The following is a 21,632-nucleotide window of genomic DNA, read 5'->3' on the forward strand; positions in this document are numbered from 1 at the left end:
TGGGTGAGCAGGGCTGGGTGGGCAGGGCTGGGGCAGGGGCAGGGCTGGGGGGGCAGGGCTGGGGGGGCAGGGCTGGGGGGGCAGGGCTGGGGCAGGGGCAGGGCTGAGGTGATCAGGGCTGGGTGGGCAGGGCTGGTAAAGGCGCAGGGCTGGGTGGGCAGGGCTGGGTGGGCGGGGCTGGGAGTCAGGGCTGGGGCAGGGGCAGGGCTGGGAGGGCAGGGCTGGGTCTCCTCAGGCAGCATCCAGTTCAGTGATGAGTCTCAGACCCCCTGTCACCTCTTTTCCATCCTGGCAGCCCTACCTTGGGATAGGGCCCGGGCTGTTCCATCCACGGGGGCTGGGGGAGCAGAGACAGGAGATCCTAGAGCCGACCACTGTCCTGCCTGTTCCAGAGAGAAGCTCCCCTCAAGTCGCCGGGTGGGACCCTTCTGTCGGCCTTCTCCTCCCCGTCTGGAGGACCTGCACACGGAGCCTCTGGGGCCCGAGGACGGCTTCTGGGGCCCCACGGGGCCTGTGGCTACCAAAGGGGTTGCCGAAGAGAAAAGCTCACACTGGTGAGTGGGGAGGGGGGACTCTGCTGTCCCAGGCTGGCCTCCCACGTCACCCTCCCCACGGCCAGTCAGCAGCATACCCCTGGTCACAGGGTCCCCTCCCCTCCAAGCCAGCGGGCAGGACACGGCCCAGAGACGGAGCCAGTGCTTTTGTTGCGGAAAAGGGGGTTTATTGTAAAAGTTTTCCACCATACACGAAAACAGAGTCCAAGGAATTTCCACGTGTCCATTTTCCACCTTCAGCAGCCGTTGTGCCAAATTTATTCAGTTTCCCGTCTTCTGTTGTTACAGCATTTTAAATCCAAGATGCCGAGTGATTTCACCCTTAAATATTTTGTGATGCATTTCTTTTTTTTTTTAATTTTGAAGTTTATTTATCTTGAGAGAGAGAAAGAGAGAGAGAAAGCGTACAAGTGGGGTAGGGGTGGAGAGAGGGAGAGAGAGTCCCAAGCGGGCTCCATACCGTCAGCACAGAGCCTGGCTTGGGGCTTGAACCCACGAGCCATGAGATCATGACCTGAGCCGAGATCAAGAGTCGGAGGCTCAACCGACCGAGCCCCCAGGGCGCCCCGAATGATGCACTGCAAAAAGATGCAAAGAAAGACCTTCTCTTCTGTGACCACGATAACCTTTAGCACATCTAATATTTACAACAAGTCCTTCCAGTCAACTGATACCCAGTCCGTATTCAAATGTGCTCGCTTGTCTAAAATGCATCCCTGCGGGTGGTCGGTTCTGATCAAATGTTGTGTCTCTTAGAGCTCCTTTATTTTTTTTATTTTTATTTATTTTTTTTATTTTTTTTAACGTTTATTTTTGAGACAGAGAGAGACAGAGCATGAACGGGGGAGGGGCAGAGAGAGAGAGGGAGACACAGAATCGGAAGCAGGCTCCAGGCTCCGAGCCATCAGCCCAGAGCCCGACACGGGGCTCGAACTCACGGACCGCGAGATCGTGACCTGAGCCAAAGTCGGACGCTTAACCGGCCGAGCCACCCAGGCGCCCCTCTTAGAGCTCCTTTAACTCTCTTTCCGGCATGTACTCCTGTGGTTTTTTGTTTGTTTGTTTGTCTTTATTTTGTGTATTTATTTATGTTGAGAGAGCGTGAGCAGGGGAGGGGCAGAGAGAGGGAGAGAATCCCAAGCAGGCCCCACATTCAGCACAGAGCTGGACGTGGGGCTCAAACTCACGAGTTCTGAGATCATGACCTGAGCAGAAACCAAGAGTCGGATGCCTACCCGACCGAACCACGCAGGCACCCCAGCAAATAGGCCTTTTAAAAACCAGGACACTTTACTGGTTCCTCACCACCCTCATCGTCATGGAAACAGCTAACCGCCCCACCGGCCATGTGTTAGGCTGTCCGCGTGCACCGGGTCAGCTGGGACTCAAAACTCTGAGATGGGTGCTAGTATCAACCCCATTTCCAGATGGGAAAGCTGGGGTTGGGAGGCTCTACGACGTGCTCAGGGATCCACGGTCGGAGAGCAGAGGCGCCAGGGCTCAAACCCAAGTCCTTCTGACTACGGCGTCTGGATTTGTGACCGTTCGATTAGAGCCACGTTGCCCTGTACAGCGTCTGGCGTCTGCTCTGTGAATTTGCATAGACTAATTCCGTGTCTGCCTCTCCCTGCTCCATCCAGGGTTTGCTTGCCCGTGGCTGGCTCCTACCACTGGCCCAACACGGGTCTCCGTTTTGTGGTGAGAGGGCCAGCGACCATCGACATCGAATTCTGCGCCTGGAACCAGCACCTGCACAGGATGGTCCCACAGCACAGCTGGATGGTGGCAGGGCCTCTGTTTCACATCAAGGCCGAGCCAGGGGCCGTGGCGGCTGTGTACCTCCCGCGCTCTGGGGATCTCCGAGGTAAGTGGGAGGGAGGCGTGCAGGGGAGGTGATGGTGGTAAGAGTGGGCCTGGAAGGGGCTTGGGTGGCGGGGTCCTGGGGGAGGAGTGCGTGGCATCCTCAGAAAGACTGAGAGTGTTACAGAAGCGGAGTGTGGTCCTCTGGGCATATCTTTTTGGAAGCGTTTTTAGCCTCGTGATTCTTCTTGCCTGAATTACTTGCAAGTTTCCCTAAATCGAAAGTGGTCTCCTTGATAACACTGTTAACTGCTGTCTACTAAGTGTGTTTTACCCAGATTGCATCACTCGTGGTCCCAGCAGGAGACAGACCGCATACCCAGTTGAGGTTTTTGAAGAGGCTTTTCAAAGGCAGGGCTGTTTGCGAAGTCAGGTAAAATGAACTATCGGGGATGGTGGGGTTCCCAGGGACTAGCACCGGAGGGGGAACGTTACTACTCCTACAGGCAGGGAGAAGACACCGTGTCACCAGATTCCTTCTGGAAGCCGGAGCCATGAATGAGGGGCTTGCCAGGAGGATCGGTAGTTATAAGGGGCAACGCATCTTTTCTGACCTCTCTCGCTCCCAAAGACTTCCCGCAGATAACTTTCCAAGAAATATAAGCTCACAATCAAAAATCTCACACATAGCAAACAAGGCACCATAAGTGAGAAGCGGTGGAAGCTGCAGGACCAGAATCAGTCCCGTAAAGACTTCAGACATGGAAATGATCAGAGACAGAAGAGCAAATAACTATGTTCCATGGGCTTAAAAGGAGGAGCCTTTAAAATACAAGCAAGAAGCAAAAAGCCATTAAAAAGTGTAAATCAATTATGGTGCCTGAGTGGCTCAGTCAGTTGAGTGTCCGACTTCGGCTCAGGTCACGATCTTGAAGTCCGTGAGTTCGAGCCCCACATCGGGCTCTGGGCTGACAGCTCGGAGCCTGGAGCCCGCTTCGGATTCTGTGTCTCCCTCTCTCTCCGCCCCTCCCCTCCCCTGCTCATGCTCTGTCTCGCTCACTCTCAAAAATGAATAAATGTTAAAAAATTTTTTTTTTTTAAAAAAAGGGTAAATCAAGTTTGGAATCAAACTAAATTTCAGAAAATATTTTTTAAAACCTGGGGAAAAAAAGATCCAGTGACATAAAACAGACCATGAGAAAGCCTAACATACATGTAATCAGAATCTGGAAGGATGCGGCAGACAGGATGGGGATGATACAACGTTCAAGGAGAGAATCGCCGAGAAACTTTCTGCAGTCGCTGGGATAGGTAACTTCTTTCTCGGAATGAGGAAGCCCAAAAACCCAGGCAGAGGAGAGAGGAATCTGGACCCACCATAGTGACACTATAGAATACCAAAGCCGCAGGGAGGGTCACGGAATCAGCCAGAAGGACAAAGACCTCAAAAGTTGCCACAGTGGGGCTGACGACTGATTTCTGAACGGCAGCGATGGGAGGCAGGGGCAGTGGGAGGATCTCTCCAAGGTACTGATGTAGCAACTGTCCCTCAAGAAAGGGCAAGCACAGGGGCGCCTGGGTGGCTTGGTCGGTTAAGCGTCTGACTTCAGCTCAGGTCATGATCTCACGGTCCGTGAGTTCGAGCCCCGCGTCGGGCTCTGTGCTGACAGCTCAGAGCCCGGGGCCTGTTTCAGATTCTGTGTCTCCCTCTCTCTGACCCTCCCCCGTTCATGCTCTGTCTCTCTCTGTCTCAAAAATAAATAAAAAAAAAAAAACGTTAAAAAAAAAATTAAAAAAAAAAAAAGAAAGGGCAAGCACAGAAAAATCGTTTAAGCGTTAAGCCTAAAATAAATAAAGAGTAAAACTATTGAAAAGTTTAAAGCACACGCAAACCAAGACAGCTTTCCGTGAACAAATCCTCACGGAAGAAACCGCCAAAGGACGCTCCGTGGACACAAAGAGAATGATCCCATCCCACGTAGAAGGGGTGGGACGCAATGTGGAGTCATCACAAAGAAGCTAGCACGTGTGTGGCTAAATCTACCAAAACACCGACTGCACAGAGCAGAAATAACAGTGTCTGGCACAGGGGGATTTAAAACAGAAAGAACAGGGGCGCCTGGGTGGCTCGGTCCATTAAGCATCCGACTTCGGCTCAGGTCATGATCTCCTGGTTCGTGGGTTCGAGCCCTGCGTCGGGCTCTGGGCTGACGGCTCAGAGCCCGGAGACTGCTTCGGGTTCTGCGTCTCCCTCTCTGCCCCTCTCCCATCCACACACACTCTCTCTCTCAAAAATAAATAAACATAAAAAAAATCAAAATGTATTTTAAAAAAAATACTGCGGTCACCAGTCGAAGAACATATAGGTAAAGAGGAATAATTTACAAACTCATAGCAAGGAAAAAGGATAGAAGGAAGAATGAAAGGCAAGACATTGCCCAGTACGCGGGACCAGAAGCCTCATTTGCTGATACCGCAAAGGTTCAGTAAACCATTGAAGCCACAGGAGGAGAGCGTGGGGGCTGGGACCGAGGGGTCGGGGTCACCTGGCCAGACAGACGGGGTCACTAGGGGAAGATTCCAGAGTGAGACATAGGCAGGGGATGTGCAAGATGGCTCTGTGGCCGTAGAGACGCGTCCACACGGGTCAACGTCGGGGAAAACACAGCGCTGGCTCAGGCAGCCGGGACCGGTGCGTCTTCCCACCTGGCCATCTGCAGAGCGATGCATGGAACCAGCACACCAGCTCTCACAGAGTGGGACCTTGGCCCTTCCCCGGCTCGTTCTCCCCTGCCTGCAGTCACACCTGCGGGCCTCTGTCACCGGCCCTCGTCGTCACGGCGTCCACGCCACCACGGGCGCAAAGGGGCAATGTCTCCCCAGCTCCAGGGCCAGGGGCTGGGGCTTCTGTGGGCCTGGCTCTGGGGGTCTCTGCTCTCGCCCTGGAGACAGCACTGCCCACGGCCTCCGAAGGCCCCTCCCCAGGCGGGCCACGAGCCCCCCTCCCGGGCCCCCGCTGCCCCCACCCAGCCCGACGCCATGAAGGCACCAAATCCCGGTCTCCCGAATCCATCCTTCGACAGGGGGCCGTGTGGACGGCTCCCTGTTCCGAGTGGCCCACTTTAGGGAGGAGGGGATACTCGTGAAGGAGCCAGGCCGGGTAGAGCCGTCCCACGTGGTCCTGGAGAACCCCAGCTTCTCCCCCATAGGAGTCCTGCTCAGGACCCTGCACGCTGCCCTGTGCTTTGTACCCGTCACCTGCACGGTGCTGCTCTGCCCCAACCCCCGCCCTGAGGAAGTCGTCTTCCACCTCTACCTGATCCCCAGCGACTGCTCCGTTCGCGAGGTGGCCTCGGAGCCAGAGGGCCTGGGCCAGGGCGTGCTGTGGGCAAAGCAGAGAGCCCCCTCGACGGGCCAGGCGGGGTCAGGGCGGGCCTCCTACGAGCGGAGCCTGGAGGCAGGCGAGTGACCCTGTGCCCCTGTGCTCGGCCCTGGGCTGGCTCTGGCTGGGCGCTGCCCCCCCCAGGACTCCTCTTATGCGGCCTCTTGCCGGGTGTCCGCGGATGACAGGGCTCCGTGCCCGGAACCGCCTCCTGTCCCCTCTCACGTCTGCCCCGGGGAGGCCCCAGCTCCCACCCTGACACAGCAGAGGCCCCGTGAGGGACTGCCACGGGGCAGGGAGGTGCTTAAGTCCCACCTCACTCGGTTCTGACCACATTCCGTGGGACGGAGCCTCCCAGCCACACGCCAGACACCCCGTCCCCTGACCACGCTCCCTGTGCCCCGCAGGCCATAGACAATGAAGAGAACAAGTTCCAGTTCGTGCAGATACACAAGCCGCCCCCCGCCCAGCCTCGCTCTACGTGGGCTCCCGCTACACTGTGTCCAGTTCCGAGGAGCTAGAAATTATCCCCGGGGTGAGCAGGCCAGGTCAGAGGTCGTGCCCGGAACACCTGCGGCCGCGCCTCGGGGCGGCGTTGGGCAGACGGGAGGCGGGCCTGGGGGACAGTGATGGTGCTTTAAGACCAGCATGAAGGTGGTTAGCTGGGGGGAGGGGCGCGCCCAGGATGGGGCGACGCTGGTGTCTGACACGGGGGCACCGAGGGGCGGGGACAGTCCAGTCACAAGACAGACAAATCCCCGCCCTTGGCCCGAGGACATCCAGACAGGATGAGACCTGCATAAATCATAAAAGAAACAGAGACCGAGAACCAGGATGGGCTGTGAAGAAAACCCAGGCAGGCCACGTAAGAGGGTGACCCCCAATTCTGGGGGTCCAGGGTGCGTCTCTGGGGAGGTGACATCGGAGCTGACGCCTGAGTGACAGAAGGGTTCAGGCACACAGGGGGCGTGGCCGAGCTCAGCGAGGGTAGCCAGACACAGAGGAAGATGGGTCGGGCCAGAAGGCAGAGGTTCCCGGGGCGGGGGGTGGGGGGGGATGTCCACGGATTCGGGGTTCCCTCTGGGGGTGGAGCCAACGGACTTGGCTTGTGTGGGGAGAGGAAGGGGTTAAGGATGCACCTAAATCTTCGGCCTGGAGGACCTGAGTGCGGTGTGGGTGGAGGGGCAGGCGGGGTGGGTCTGGGGGGACACACTGAGAAGACAGGCTTGGAGCTGGAGGGCTGAGGGGTTGGGGTCAGGATGGGGGCGACGGAGGGAGAGGGTCTGGTTCGGGATGCGTGCGCACCACCCGTGAGGGCGCGTCCCCGAGGCGGGGCTCCTCCCCCTGAGCCAGGATTTGGGGGAGGTAGGAAAAGAGCAGTGGTATGAAGGTGGCAATGGGTTTTAGCACCTTGGGAGTGTCCCTCGGGGCTGAGCAGGGCCGGGAAGGGGGCAGGTGCCACCACGCCTGCAGGGGGCGCTCACAAGACGACTCTTTCTGGCCTCAGGAGCTAGAGCTTTGCTACCGGATGACGAAACCCTACACAACAAGAAAAAGAAGAACCCCCTGGGGCGCCCGGGTGGCTCAGTCGGTTGAGCATCCAAATCTTGATTTAGGTTCAGGTCATGATCCCAGGGTTGTGGGATTGAGCCCCAGGTTGGGCTCCCTGCCAGGTATGGAGCCTGCTTGGGATTCATTCTCTCTCTCTCTCTCTCTCTCTCTCTCTCTCTCTTTCCAGTCCTCTCCCCACCTCATGCTCTTTTTGTCTCTCTCAAAAAAAAAAAAAAATTAAAAGAAAAAAAACCTTAACACAACCACAACGCAGATGAGTCTCCAAATGACGATGCTGTGAAAAAACCCAGAGGAAATAGGGGGACAACCGTGTGATTTCATTTACATAAAATGCAAACAGATCTGTAGTAAGAGAAGGCGAATTAGTGGTTGACTGAGGGTGGGGTGGGAGGAGGGATTCCGAATCGACGATAGGTATTGGCTGTGGGTTTGCGGGTTTGCACACGCGGGGAACCATTGGTGTGGCCCTTGAGGTCCCTACCGTTTATTGGATGCCCTACGTGCCTCAGCAAAGCCGGGAAGTGCTACCACGTACAGGTGGCCGTCCCATCTCTGAACATTTCAAGCGAGGAGGAGTTCACCACCTGAGAGCCAGCTGGTCCCGCCCGTGGGACCAGCCTTGACCTTGAGCATCATGTTGTGGGCGAGTGCTGTCCTTCTGTGGGGGTGACGGTTTTGACCCACGTGCACTGCCATCCCTGTGTCCCAGCCCAGCAAAGCACCTGACAGGTGACGCGCACGCTTGCTCAGCAGTCAGACCAGGTGTCCACAGACAGAACTCCCGCGGGTCTGCAGCGGAAGAGGACCCTCGCCGTGCCGGACGCCTCTGTCCTCTGCTTGGCCCCATCTCACCGCCGAACGGTCGCCGGCTCAGGTAGCTCTGTCTTTCCCACCGGACCCCCCTCCCCAGCCCCTCCTGTAACCATGCTCTCCCTTAATTCTCGCTGCCCACCCCCGCCCCGTGATTATGGCTTAAGCAGCGACAAAACTGTATTTTGCTCCAGACATTAAAAATCGGGAAGGGGGGCGCCTGGGTGGCTCAGTCGGTTGGGCGTCCGACTTCGGCTCAGGTCACGATCGCGCGGTCCGTGAGTTCGAGCCCCGCGTCGGGCTCTGGGCTGACGGCTCAGAGCCTGGAGCCTGCTTCCGATTCTGTGTCTCCCTCTCTCTCTGCCCCTCCCCTGTTCATGCTCTGTCTCTCTCTGTCTCAAAAATAAATAAAAAACGTTTAAAAAAATTTTTTAAAAAATCGGGAAGGGCTCGGATCTCAGCTGGAGAGAAGTGGAATCCGTATCCTTTTGTGACCTGGCCTTAGACGGCACACGCCGCGGTCTCCTGCACCGAGTTCCGACGACCTCTTCTACATTGAACGCCCTGCGCCCTGGGAGTCGTCTGGCTGACAGTCAAATTTGCCATATTCCCAAGCTAGGAGAGGGGGCCTGCCCTTGACCTGGCTCTCTCCCAACTCCCTTGGTTCGCAGGAGACACGGACAGTCCTTTGTCATTTCGGATCATAGGCAACAGAAACCTCGCTGATTCTTTGGATCTGTGGGTCGGTCTGCAAAAGCTAATCTGTGCCACGGTGACGAAGCCGGGAGCCTCCCCCCAGGAAAGCCTCTGCCAGCCACGGAGCCATCTGCTCCCAGCAGCATTCCCACTTGTGAGAAGCCATCCCTGGTCCCAGGGGAGGACCTGTCTAGGAGGTTGTCGGCCTCAGCCCGCCCTGGTCGGGGCTCTCTGGCTCGCCATCGAGCGGATGGGGATCGGGGGCCGGTGGAAGACAGCTCCCTTAGGGCCACGAGCCGAAGGTGCCGGAATGAGGCATGCAAAGCAGCATAGATCACTCTCTACAGCGACGGAAAATTGGGGGTGGCCCAGAATCGCCGTGTTGCAGGCGAATCCACCGTAGAGGAATTTTCCTCTCCTTGAAGTAAGCTCCTTAGCGATGTCCGCGTGACCCCGCCAAAGCGTTCATCCGAGGGTCATGGATTTAAGGCTTCTGGTGGGTCAGAGGCTGCTGGGGGAGGAGCCCCGGGCTTTTCTGAAAGAATCACTCCCTCAGGGCCCCTGAGGAGCTGCAGGCAATACTCGTTCTGATGATGACACAGAACAGTGCAGACCTGAGCTTTAAGCCATGCACATACTCTGGTCCGGGCCCTAATGTTGGAACAGGGGAAGGGAGGGGGGCCCGTGGAGCCTGTGGTCACCTGTGCCGCATCGTGGGCTGTCCGGCTGCCAGGGGCCATCCAGAGCTGCTGGCAAGTGAGCCCCAGGCAGGTGGGGAATTTGGAGGCAGCGCAGCGGGGGAAGCCGAGCGGCCAGATGGGACCATGACACTCGGGTGCTAGGGAGCAGGACGGGAAGAGACCGGCACTAGTCAGGAGCCCTGGCTCTGTCCCCGGTTTCCTAGCAACGGCGTGGGGCAGGGGTTGCTAGGCGATGTGGGGCCCTCCAGAGAGTCGGGGGAGGTCCTCACTCTTGGTGGGCATCCCTGGGCATTACTAATCCTGAGAGTGGCCCGTTGGCACATGACTTGGATTCTCTGTCTATTAGCGGCTCTGCTCGCGCGAAGATTCATTAACGATGGCGCAAGAAGTCTGGAAAAACGAGAAAGAAACCACCCCGTGATCTCGCCATCCAAACAATGCAAAAACGGCCATCTTCGCTTTTTCCAATTCCGGCCTTTCTCTCCTTGCCATCCTGGGGCATCCTGGTTGCCCAGCGCCCAGCCCCCAGCCAGGGGCGCCCTAGTCAGGGCCCAGGGCTGAGGAGTGAGAGCCGGTGCTCAGATGCACTCAAGGTTTCCAGGACAAGAACGGCTGCAGTCCAACTGCAGGGGGTCCTGGATGGCCCGCTCCCCTAGCACCCCTCCCCCACTCCGTGCTCCTCCCCTTCCGGTGCGAGCACCCGCCACCCTGCACTCCCCCAACCCTATATACCCAGACCCCGTGCGCCCCATGCCGCGGTCCCCCCACCCTGTACTCCTCCAGCCCTACATTCCCAGACCCCGTGTGCCCCCACGCCGTGCTCCCCCCACCCTGTGCTCCCCTCCCCACCCCGCACTGCCCCCACCCTGTACTCCCCTCCCCACCCTGCACTCCCCTCTACCCTACATTCCCTTTCCCCCACTACACCCCCCCTCCCCGCAACCACCCCTCACTCAACCACAAGGCTTGTTTCCTCAGCTGGGTGTGAGCAGGGTGAGATAACACTGATCTCTGCAAATTTCGTCTCTTGCTTTGTGTGTGTAGATTCCAAAGGAAAATAGTCAGAGACCAAGATGTATAAAGACCGGGACGTGCAGAGACCAGGATGTGGCCCAGGAAAGGCAGACAGGACCTGGTCTTGGAGGTGGGCAGGCTCCTGGAGCCCAGTGACAGATCCTGGACAAGTTCCCTCGCCTCTCAAGCCTCAGTTTCCCCATTTGAACATTGGAGAAAATGCTGGCGCTGGACTCACAGGGTCATAAGCATCAAGTGTGACCCTGTCTGCAGAACTGTCCAGAGCAGTTCCCAGCACACTAGGCAGGGCTGGCTGCTGGTTGTTGTTAGGATCAGTTTTAGCACCAGTATTCCCATCAGTTTCTGTGTCCTGGGATTCCCCGTGGGGCTGGGGCATCGCCCACATGGGGATAGGACCTCTGGGGGGACAGACTCAGTTCCCTGATGCGTGTGTCCTATTTCTGCCACCTCTCCCTCTAAATGGGTGATGGAGACCTACTATCTCAGCCCAGGAGCAACCTAGAGGGGTGTGCGCTCTGGGCGGTCCCAGAAGCAGGAGGGAAAGGCAGTTTTTTGTCCATTCAGGCCCTTTGCTGGATCTTGGCTCCAGGCCCTGGGCTCCTGAAGGTTTTCCTGGAATATTCTGGCACCAGGCAGTGAGCGAGACTGCAGCGTGGAACCTTCAGGAACCTGCCTTTTCAGGGCTCCATGGCCTGGGACAGACTCAGTTCTCTCATCGCTGGGCACAGGCAGAGAGCCTCTGCCGGAGGTGAGCCCACTGAGTTGGCCAAGCTCTCTCAATTCTGAGACACAGGGCCCCCAGAAATCCCCTGGGCTGGGACCAGAGTCTCTTTGCACTGTGGGAATTTCTGCACAGGGGGACCAGCTGGGAAAGAACAAGGGAAGAGGGGCAGAGGGAGAGAGAGAGAGAGAAAGAACCCCAAGCAGGATCCATGATCAGCGTGGAGCTAAGCATGAAGTCTGATGGGGGCCTTGGTACCATGACCCTGGGATCATGACCTGAGCTGAAATCAAGAAGTTGGATGCTCAACTGACTGAGCCACCCAGGTGTTCTTATAATTCCTTTAAATGTAAATGGATTAAATTCTCCTATCAAAAGACAGAGTGGCTGAATGAAATAAAATTAAAAAAAAAAACAAAATGGGGGGCGGGCGGCGCCTGGATGGCTCTGTCGGTTAAGCATCTGACTTTGGCTCAGGTCATGATCTCGTGGTCTGTGGGTTCCGGCCCCGCATCAGGCTCTGTGCTGACAGCTCAGAGCCGGGAGCCTGCTTCAGATTCTGTGTCTCCCTCTCTCTGCCCCTCCCCCACTTACCCTCTATCTCACTCTCAAAAATAAATAAACATTTAAAAAAGTGTTTTAAAGTAAAAAAAAACAGGGTTCATGGCTAGCTCAGTTGGAGGAGTATGTGACTTGATCTTGGAGACATGAGTTCAAGGTCCACGTTAGGTATAGAGATTCCTTAAAAATAAAATCTTAAAACAAAAAAACAAAAACAAGACCCAACTATATGCTGCCTGAAAGAGACACATTTCAGCTTTTCAGACACATTTAGGCTAAAGTGAAGGGATAGAAAAAGCCATTCCACACAAATGGAAATCAAAGGCAATAGGAGCAGTTATACTTATATTAGACACAATAGACTTTAAGTCAAAAACTAACAAGAGAAAAAGAAGGTCATCCTATAATAATGATGGGGTCAGTTCATCAGGACAGTAAAACACCTAAATTTGTCAAGCAAACATTAACAGATCTGTAGGTCTGTAGGCAGGAATATACAGCAACCCAATAATAGTAGGGACCTTCTTGTACCCCACTTTCAACAATGGAGAGCTGATCCAGATAGAAAATCAGCAAGGAAACACTGGACTTGAACCACACGTTAGACCAAATGGAACATACACGTTGGACATAGAGAACATTCCATCTGACGGCAGCAGAATGTATGTCTTCTCAAACACACACAGAACGTTCTCCAGGGTAGATAATAAACAAGCCTCAACAAGTTTAAGAAACTGAAGTCGCATCAGGTATTTTTTCCAACCACGATGGTATGAAACTAGAAATCACTAACAGCAGGAAACTAGGAAAATTTACAAACAAGTGGAAATTAAGCAACCGTCTCAAACAATTAATAGGTTAAAAGAACAAATTAAAAGAGAAATAAAAAAGATCTTGAGACACATAAAAATGGAAACAGGGCATACCAAGCATCTAGAATGCAGCAAAAGTTGTTCTAGAGGGAATATGTGGTTGTGATGTATGCCTACGTTAAGAAAAATGAAAGATCTCAAATACACTTTACACTGCAAGGAACTAAAAAAGAAGAACAAATGAAGTCCAAAGTTAGCAGAAGGAAGGAAATCACAAAGATTGGAGAAGAAATAAACAAAAGAGAGGTTAGAAAAACAAAAAAAATAACAAACTTAAAAGCTAATCTTTTAAAAAAAGATAAAATTGACAAACCTTTAGTGAGATTAAGGGAAAAAAAGAGAGAGACAGGACTCAAGTAAGTAAATCAGAAAAGGGAGACATTACAACCGAAATTGCAGACAGAGAGACAAAGGACCATGAGACTACTGTGAATGATCGTACACCAGGACAACCTAGAAGAAACAAATAAATCCCTAGAAACACTCAGTCTACTAAGACTGAATCATGAAGGAATAGGAAAACTGCACAGATCCATTAACTAGTAAGGAAACTGAATCAGTAATTAAGAATCTTCCCACAAAGAGCATCCGGAACTGGGTGTATTCCCTAGTGAATTCTACAAAATATTTAAAGAATTAAAGCGAATCTCTCTTACACTCTTCCAAAAAATGGAAGAGTAGGTAACCACTTCTCCAGTCACCTGATGAGGCCAGCTCTGACCTGACAACAAGGTTAGGCAAGAACGCTACAAGAATAGAAAATTGCAGTCCAACATCCCTGATGCACACAGACGCAAAAACCCTCTACAAAGTACGAACACACCAAATTCAACGGCTCATTAAAAGCATCATACACCGTGACCAAGTGGGATTTACGTCTGGAATGCAAGGATGGTTCAACACAGGCGAGTCGATAAGATCATCTCAACAGATGCAGAAAAAGCACGTGACAAAATTCAACTTTTTTTCCACGCTAAAAACTCTCAACAAATTGGGCATAGCAGGAACATATCCCAACATGCTGGAGGGCATATACGAAAGCCCATAGCTATACATCAGACTCAATGATGAAAGGCTGAAAGCTTTCCCTCCAAGATCAGGAATGAGACAATGATGCCCACTCTTACCAGAGGTCTATTCAACATAGTACCAGAGGTCCCAGTCAGAGCAGTCAGGCAAGCAAAAGAAATAAAAGGGACCCAAATCATTAAGAAAGAAGTAAAATTGTCTCTGTTTGCAGGTGGCATAATCTTATATATAAAAAACCCTAAAGACTCCACCAAAACCTGCCAGAGTTGATAAAAGAATTTGGTAAACTTGCAGGATACAAAATCAACATAATCGACATAAATCAATCAAATCAACAAAACATCAATTGCATTTTTATACGCTAACAATGAACTATCTGAAAGAGACCTTAAGATAGCATCAAAAACAATAAAATACTTTGGGATCAATTTAGCCAAGGAGGCAAAAAGCCTGTACACAGAAAACTATAAGGTACTGACAAAAGAAATTGGAGAAGACACAAATAAATGGAAAGATTGGATTTCCTGGATTGGAGGAATTAATATTGTTAAAAAGTCCATACGAGCCAAAATAATCTACAGATTCAGTGCAATCCCAATCAAATTTCCAATGGTATTTTTCATGCCCATGAAAAAACCCAATCATAAAATTCTTCTGGAATCACAAAAACCTCATAGCCAAAGCAATTTGAGAAAAGAGAAAAAGCCGGAAGGACCACATTTCCTGATTTCAAACATTATTACAAAGCTACAATAATCAAAACCGTATGGTACTGGCATAAAAAAGACACATAAATCAACAGAACAGAATTGAAAAGCCCAGAAATAAACCCACACATATATGGTCAATGAAAATCTGACAAGGGAACTGAGATACTCAATGCAGAGAAGATCACCTCTTCAATAAATGATGTTGGAAAATTGGATATCTATGTGCAAAAGAATGAAACTGGACCCCTACCTCACAACACTCACAGAAATTAACACTAAATGGGTTACAAACTTAAATGTAAAATCTGAAACCATAAAACCCCTGGGAGAAAATATGGGCAGAAGGTCCTTGACGTTGGTCTCGGCAATAATTTTTTGGATACGACCCCATAAGCACGAGAAACAAAAGTGAAAATACAAAAGGGGAACTGTATCAAACTACAAAGCTTCTGTGCAGCAGAGGAAATGATCAATAAAATGAAAAGACAACCTATGGAATGGGGGAGAATATCTGTAAACCATATATCAGGTAAGGGATTAATATAAAACATATATAAAGAACTCCTATAACTCAACAGCAAAACAAAACAAAACAACCCAAATAATCTAATGAAAAATGAGCCAAAGACCCAAATGGACATTTTTTACAAAGAGGATGTACAAAGGACCAATGGGCCCATGAGAAGTTGCTCAACATCACTAATCATCAGGGACACGCACATCAGATTGCACCTCAGACCTGTCTGGAAGGCTATCGCCAAAAAGCCAAGAGATAACATGTATTGGTGAGGGTGTTGAGAAAAGGGACCCCTCGTGGGGATGTAAGTTGGTACAGCCTCTGTGGAAAACAGTATGGAGCTTCCTAAAAAATTAAAAAATGTGATCCAGTAAATTTCACATCTGGGTATACACCCAAAGGGAACGAAATTGGTATCCTGAGGAGATATCTGCACCCCATGTTCACTGCAGCATTACTCACGCCAGGACATGGAAATCAGCCTAGGTGTCCTCTGGCTGATAAAAGAATAAAGAAAATGTGGCATATGGAGACAACGGAATGTTACTCAGCCATAAAAAGAGGGAAATTATGTCATTTGTGACAACATCGATGAGTCTGGAGGGCATTTTATTTAGTGAAATGAGCCAGACAGAGAAAGACAAACATTGCATAGTATCACCTAGATGTGAAATGTGAACAAAAAATCAAATTCATGGAAACAGAGAGTAGAGTGCTGGTGGCCAGGGGCTGGGCGTGCGGGAAATGGGGAGACGTTGGTCTGAGGGTATAAATTTTCACTTATAAAATGACTAAGTTCTGAGGGTCTAATGCTGTACTGCATACTGGAAATTTGTGAAGAGACTGGATCTTAAGTGTTCTCCCCCCACACGCACGGATGTGATGGATGTGTTAATTAGCTTGATTGTGGTGATCACTTCAGTGTGTAGGTATATCAAATCATCACTTTGTACACTTTACATACAATTCTATTTGCCAATTATACCCTAATAAAGCTGGGGGAAAAAACCCCAAAGAATTTAGAATCAGGAAAAAGTATTTCTCTTGATTTGATCTTTTCTACTGAGTGACAGGTATTATGTAACCCTATTATATTTCCCTTTTTGCCCTGGTTGCTAGGATGCTCAAAATCAATTAATAGTTATTTGTAAATGATTAGTCATCATGGCTTTCATATTTGCTTTTTCATTGTAAGGTTTTTGCATTTGTATGTTTCTGTAAAATGCCGCCTTTCCTTCTTTCCTTCCTTCCTCCCTGCCTCCCTTCTTTCCTTCCTTCCTTCCTTCCTTCCTTCCTTCCTTCCTTCCTTCCTTTTCTGACTAGAAGGCGGTACAACTAGTTAAGTCAATCGATTGGAGCCTGGGCCACACACATTTCAGGACCAAAATGCACAAGTTCACTCCTACTTGGGTGCAGAAAGAATCCTTTGAACTTAACACCTCCCAGATTTCAAAGGGGGCATCTCCTAGCATTACGGACAGGTCTCAGGGGATGGCTCGGCCGTGGCTGATAGTGGCATCAGGACCCCACGAGCCTGTGACTGTCCCTGTTGCCCAGATGGCAGAGGGAGTGTGATGTGGGGGTTACAGATGTGGACTGTGGCTCAGACAGAAGGACAAGAGCCAATTCCACCCGACCTCCGACCTCGGGCAACTGGGAAACGGTACCCTTCTGAGCCCAGCTTCTCTCATCCCCACGATGGGGTGGACATCGTCCCGTGGAAGACGGGGCTGTGAAATCCGAGCGGACGTGCAGGGGACACGCCAGGCACGGAGCCTGATGTGTTTCCTGCCCCAGGGGGTGCGCCTGGAAACAGTGTCTTACCCCGCTGGAGGGACCCCGCGGAGGGGTTTCTGGGGAGAGGTTTCAGATGTGCTGGACCTGCCCCCGGCCCCCTCCCCCCCTCCCCGGTGCCAGGAGCTCTGCAGGGCCTCACCTGTGCCACAGTTTCCGCACGTCTCAGCCAGAGGTCACCCAGCCTCGGGAGCCTCCTGCTTTCTGGCCTCTGGGCTGAGCTGAAGTGGGGACTCCCAGCCCCCCAGCACCGCCGTGGACGTCGGGGCATTGGGTGACTCCTGGAGTGGCGATTCTTGGTCTGGGGAGTTTGGAAGCACGTGGAAAAGTGGCCAGGAAGGGTCTCCTGGGCGGGGTGCGGGGGAGAGACAGGAAGGAAACTGTCATTTACTGAATATCCATTTTAGGTCAGGCCCTTACGTTCTGAGCTCTCACGATGATCCTTTGGGATGGGTGATGGTAATCCCAGATTTTAAATCATAAAGATGAGGGGCGCCTGGGGGCTCAGTCGGCTGAGCGTCCGACTTCGGCTCGGGTCATGATCTCACGGTTTGTGGGTTCGAGCCCCGCGTCCGGCTCTGGGCTGACAGCTCGGAGCCTGGAGCCTGCTTCGGATTCTGTGTCTCCCTCTCTCTCTGTTCTGCTCATGCTCTGTCTCTCTCTCTCTCTCTCTCAAAAATAAGTAAACATTAAAAAATTAAAAAAAAAAACCCACTGATTTCTGGGCGACTGGGTAGCTCAGTTGGTTAAGCGTCTAATTTCAGCTCAGGTCAAGATCTCGCGGTTTGTGAGTTCGAGCCCTGCATCGGGCTCTGTGCTGATGGCTCAGAGCCCGGAGCCTGCTTCGGATTCTGTGTCTCCCTCTCTCTCTGTTCCTCCCCTGCTCACGCTCTGTCTCTCTCTCTCCCTCAAAAATAAATAAACATTAAAAAAAATATGTCGCTTTGCTGGGTAACACCACGTTTTATTCAACAACACGCTTACCCTTTCTCGTTGCGTATGCTCCTACACTCGGAGGCGGGCGTTGCTGCACGAGCCTTCTGGGGTATCGCTGCTGTCTCCTGGGGTAGAGCCCTGCAGGCGCCCTTGCGTCTAATAAAACCCAGCAAAGCAGCCCTCCAGGTGACTGCGGCCCCGGCCCCGTCCGGCCGCCAGGGAATATGGCAGACACGGAGCAGGTGCGGTCTCCCTCTGCCCGTCACCCCCGTGGGGAAGGAGGCTTCACGTTGCAATCCGGGCCCCCTGATGGCCGTGGGGTTCGCTGTGTGGGACGCCCGGCCCAGGCGGGCTCCCAGACCCCCCCCCCCCCCCCGGCTGCTGGCCCCACTCGGTCTCACGGCCTCCGTGGTGACCCCACGTCTGTGTCTCCAGCCCCCATCGTGCCTCTGGATTCCCGGTCTCTGTCCAACCCCTCCACCTGCCGTGGCTTCACCTCCTCGCCCTCCCTGCCAGCCCTTCCCTCCCTCCAGTCAGTAACTGCTCGGGCCCCAGTCACGGGGCTCTCTCTCGACCCCTCTCCTTCTCTCAAACCCCACACCCAGAGCCTGACCTCACGGGGCCCAGCCGGCCACCCTCTCCCACCCGGATCACCGCAGTAGCCCCCTCACGGCCCCCACCCCTGACCGCGATGTCGCCCCTTCGATGCCTGCTTTCTGGCAGCCAGAAGTACCCACTTCAGTCGTAAAGCAGGTCAGGTCACTTCCCCGCTCAGAATCGCACAATACTCCCCATTTCCCTTGGAGTAAAACCAAAGTCCCACCCGTGGTTCACGAGGCCCCTGGCGTCTCTCTGGCTCTCTCTCCTACCTCTGCCCCCTCGGGCCTCCTTTCTGCTCCCTGAACACACGGGGAACCCTCGCCCCAGGGCCTTTGCACCAGCTCTCCCCGCCCCTTGGGCTGACTTCCCCAGATGGCAGAAGGTCTGTTTGCTCGCCTCCTGTAGAGCCACGCCCCTCGCCCCCGCCAGACCCCTCACACCACCTGGCCTCACGGGTGTGCTCACTGGCTTCCTGTTACCCTCACCTGCCGATAGGATTTCGCTCCTTGAAGACGGGCTGAGACCACTTTGCTGACCCGTAGCGGTACCGGCCCCCGCGGGATCGGCGCCATGCGAGCTAATTGCCCGGTTCCTCTCTGTCCTGCTCACTGTGGCCACCGGGTGGCACTCTAGCACTTTCTGTGGCTTGAAAGCCCCACAGGTGTGTTCCCTCCAGGGTCTGGATGTTTCCTTCCTGGTTCTGGTGCCTCAGGTGCCTGATGTTTCCGGGCCTTTTGGAAACACGTTAACAATTTTATATTTTATTTATTTTTATTTTATTCAAATAATGCTAGTTTCTTTTTGAAAAATGCTTAATGTTTATTTACTTTTGAGAGACAGAGAGAGAGCAGGGGAGGGGCAGAGAGAGAGAGAGAGACACAGAATCTGAAACAGGTTCCAGGCTCCGAGCTGTCAGCCCAGAGCCCGACGTGGGGCTCGAACTCACGGACCGCGAGATCATGACCTCAGCTGAAGTCGGCCGCTTAACCGACTGAGCCACCCAGGTGCCCCGAATAAGGCTAGTTTCTATGAAAAGATACATTAGTACTCAGGTAAGCTATACATCCCACACGCCACCAAGTAAAATGATGCTCCCTTTTTATATTCCAACTATTATGACTCGAATTCAAACCAGGATAACTTCTGGAAATCGGCTCTCTTAACATTTCCCTCCAGCGGGCGTCTGAGAAGCATCCAGGACACCCGTCCTCAGTCTCCTCCCTGACCTCGTCCACTGCCGCCTGTGGCCTTCCTGGCCTCAGACCCCGTCTGTCTTCTTCCGGGGCTGGGCTCCACCGATAGGTCGGGAAGGACAGTGAATCCAGCGGAGGGCCGCGTACCGTGTCTTCTCCCGCCGTGTTCTCTGAGCTGGCGGGCCAGGGTCCTCTGGGCGTCCCTTTCCCGGCTGGCCGGGGGTGGCCTGGCTGGTGTCTTTCTGACAAGGCCCGGCTCCCCCACCCCGGGATTCCCCGGCCCCCTCCCCGCCTCCGAGGCCGGGCAGTGTGGCTTCAGACCCCCCAGCAGGAGAGCAGGCTTCCCCCACGTCCCCCTAGCCCCCAACATTCACCTCCTTCGGGGATGATCGGTGTGGGTGTGTGGTCGGTCCTGGGGACCCAGCAAGGAATCCTGGCCTTTTGCCAATTCACTTCCCCAGAGTCTGTGTGTTCCAGGCTGGGGTAAAACTCCGCACCGAACAGCGATAGTTGAATCCTGTAGTTAAAAGAAAAATTGATTCGGGGCGCCTGGGTGGCTCAGTCGGCTGAACGTCTGACTTCGGCTCAGGTCATGATCTCACGGTCGGTGGGTCCGAGCCCCGCGTCGGGCTCTGTGCGGACAGCTCGGAGCCCGGAGCCTGCTTCGGATTCTGTGCCTCCCTCTCTCCCTGCCCCTCCCCTGCTCACGCGCTCTCTCAAAAATAAGTGAACATTAAAAAAATTTTAACAATAAAAAATTACTGAGATCCCAAAACAAAGTGCAGAAATACGTAGGGTAGAAAGTAAAAATGTCCCTCTACGTCCTTTCTATCCTGTAAACCCCTGTCCTGTAAAAACCCGCTAACACCTTTTCAAGAATGAAGGTACACTTCTGTACCCTCCACCTGCCTAGGACGTAATTGTTTTGCTTGTCGATTCTTTTTTTTTTTTTTTTAATTAGTTTTTCCTTTTTTTTTTTTTTTTTTTTTTAGTTTATTTTTGAGAGATAGGGAGCAAGCCGGAGAGGGACAGAGAGAGAGAATCTCACGGACAGTGCAGAGCCTGACGCGGGGCTCGAACGCATGGACCGTGAGATCATGACCTGAGCTGAAGCTGGACGCTTAACCGACGGAGCCCCCCGGGCGCCCTGCACGTCAGTTCTTCCTCTCTTGAACTATTTGGAAGATCCTTCCGTGTTAGCACCTGTGGGTCTGTCGTTCTGTCCTCCTTTCTGTAACTGCCTGGTGTCCCATAGTCTGCATGTCCTGTAATTTCTGTAATCAGTCCAGCTGGGTGGAGATCTAGCTAGCTTCCACTTATACTCTGCTGTCAGCAACCATGGCTCAGCTTTGTACATCCGGACGTCTCTGAGCTCGCTTGAGAGCCCCTCCGAGAGGCAGAGCCCTAGGAAAGAAACTTCCGGATCGAAGGGAACACATGTTTAAAGCTTTGGGCTCAGAAGCGTGCTTTTCCTGGGAACTTGCTAATTTTCCCTTCCAAGGACCCCATCGCACACCTTTGTGTCTCTTTGGCTTAAAATTTCCTCTAGGAAATTGTCAAGGCACCCATTTGGCCCACGTCTTGAAAACGCGCACACAGGGGGGTCTTGAAGCACAGGCTTCACGTAGGAGGGTAACTTCCAGTTTCCTCCCGGCCCCCGTCGCGATCTCGCGTGACCCGTGCAGCGACTTAACGCAATTTTAATTTTCCTTTACGTCTTTATACGCGTGCACGTCTGCACGCCGAGTCCTTCCGGAACAGGATGGGCCGTGAGGACGTGAGGAGGCTGAGCAGACCTTTCCGGGCCCCAGTGGTCCGGGGGGGGGGGGGGGGGGGGGGCGGTGACAGCTGTGGGAGGGGACTGGCTTCGGGCAGGTTTGCAGACTCGCTCGCTTTACCTCGCCAACAATTTTCTCAGCGGGGGATCTTCGTCTTTATTTGGCGACGGCGACTAGAGCCTCCAAGGGTTCACGTCTTCGCCCCTGCGCCTCCCGCCACCTGCAGGGGGCTGCAAGGTGTGAGGTGTGCCCTCAGGGTGACCGCAGTGTGTCCACCTCCAGCAGGCTGACCCGCTTGTGGTTCCCTTGCTGTCTGGGCCTCAGTGCTCCCTGGGCCTGAGTGCTCCCTGGGCCTGTGTGCTCCCTGGGGC

The sequence above is a fragment of the Panthera uncia genome, chromosome E1, assembly GCF_023721935.1.
Source record: "Panthera uncia isolate 11264 chromosome E1, Puncia_PCG_1.0, whole genome shotgun sequence".
Lineage (NCBI taxonomy): Eukaryota > Metazoa > Chordata > Mammalia > Carnivora > Felidae > Panthera > Panthera uncia.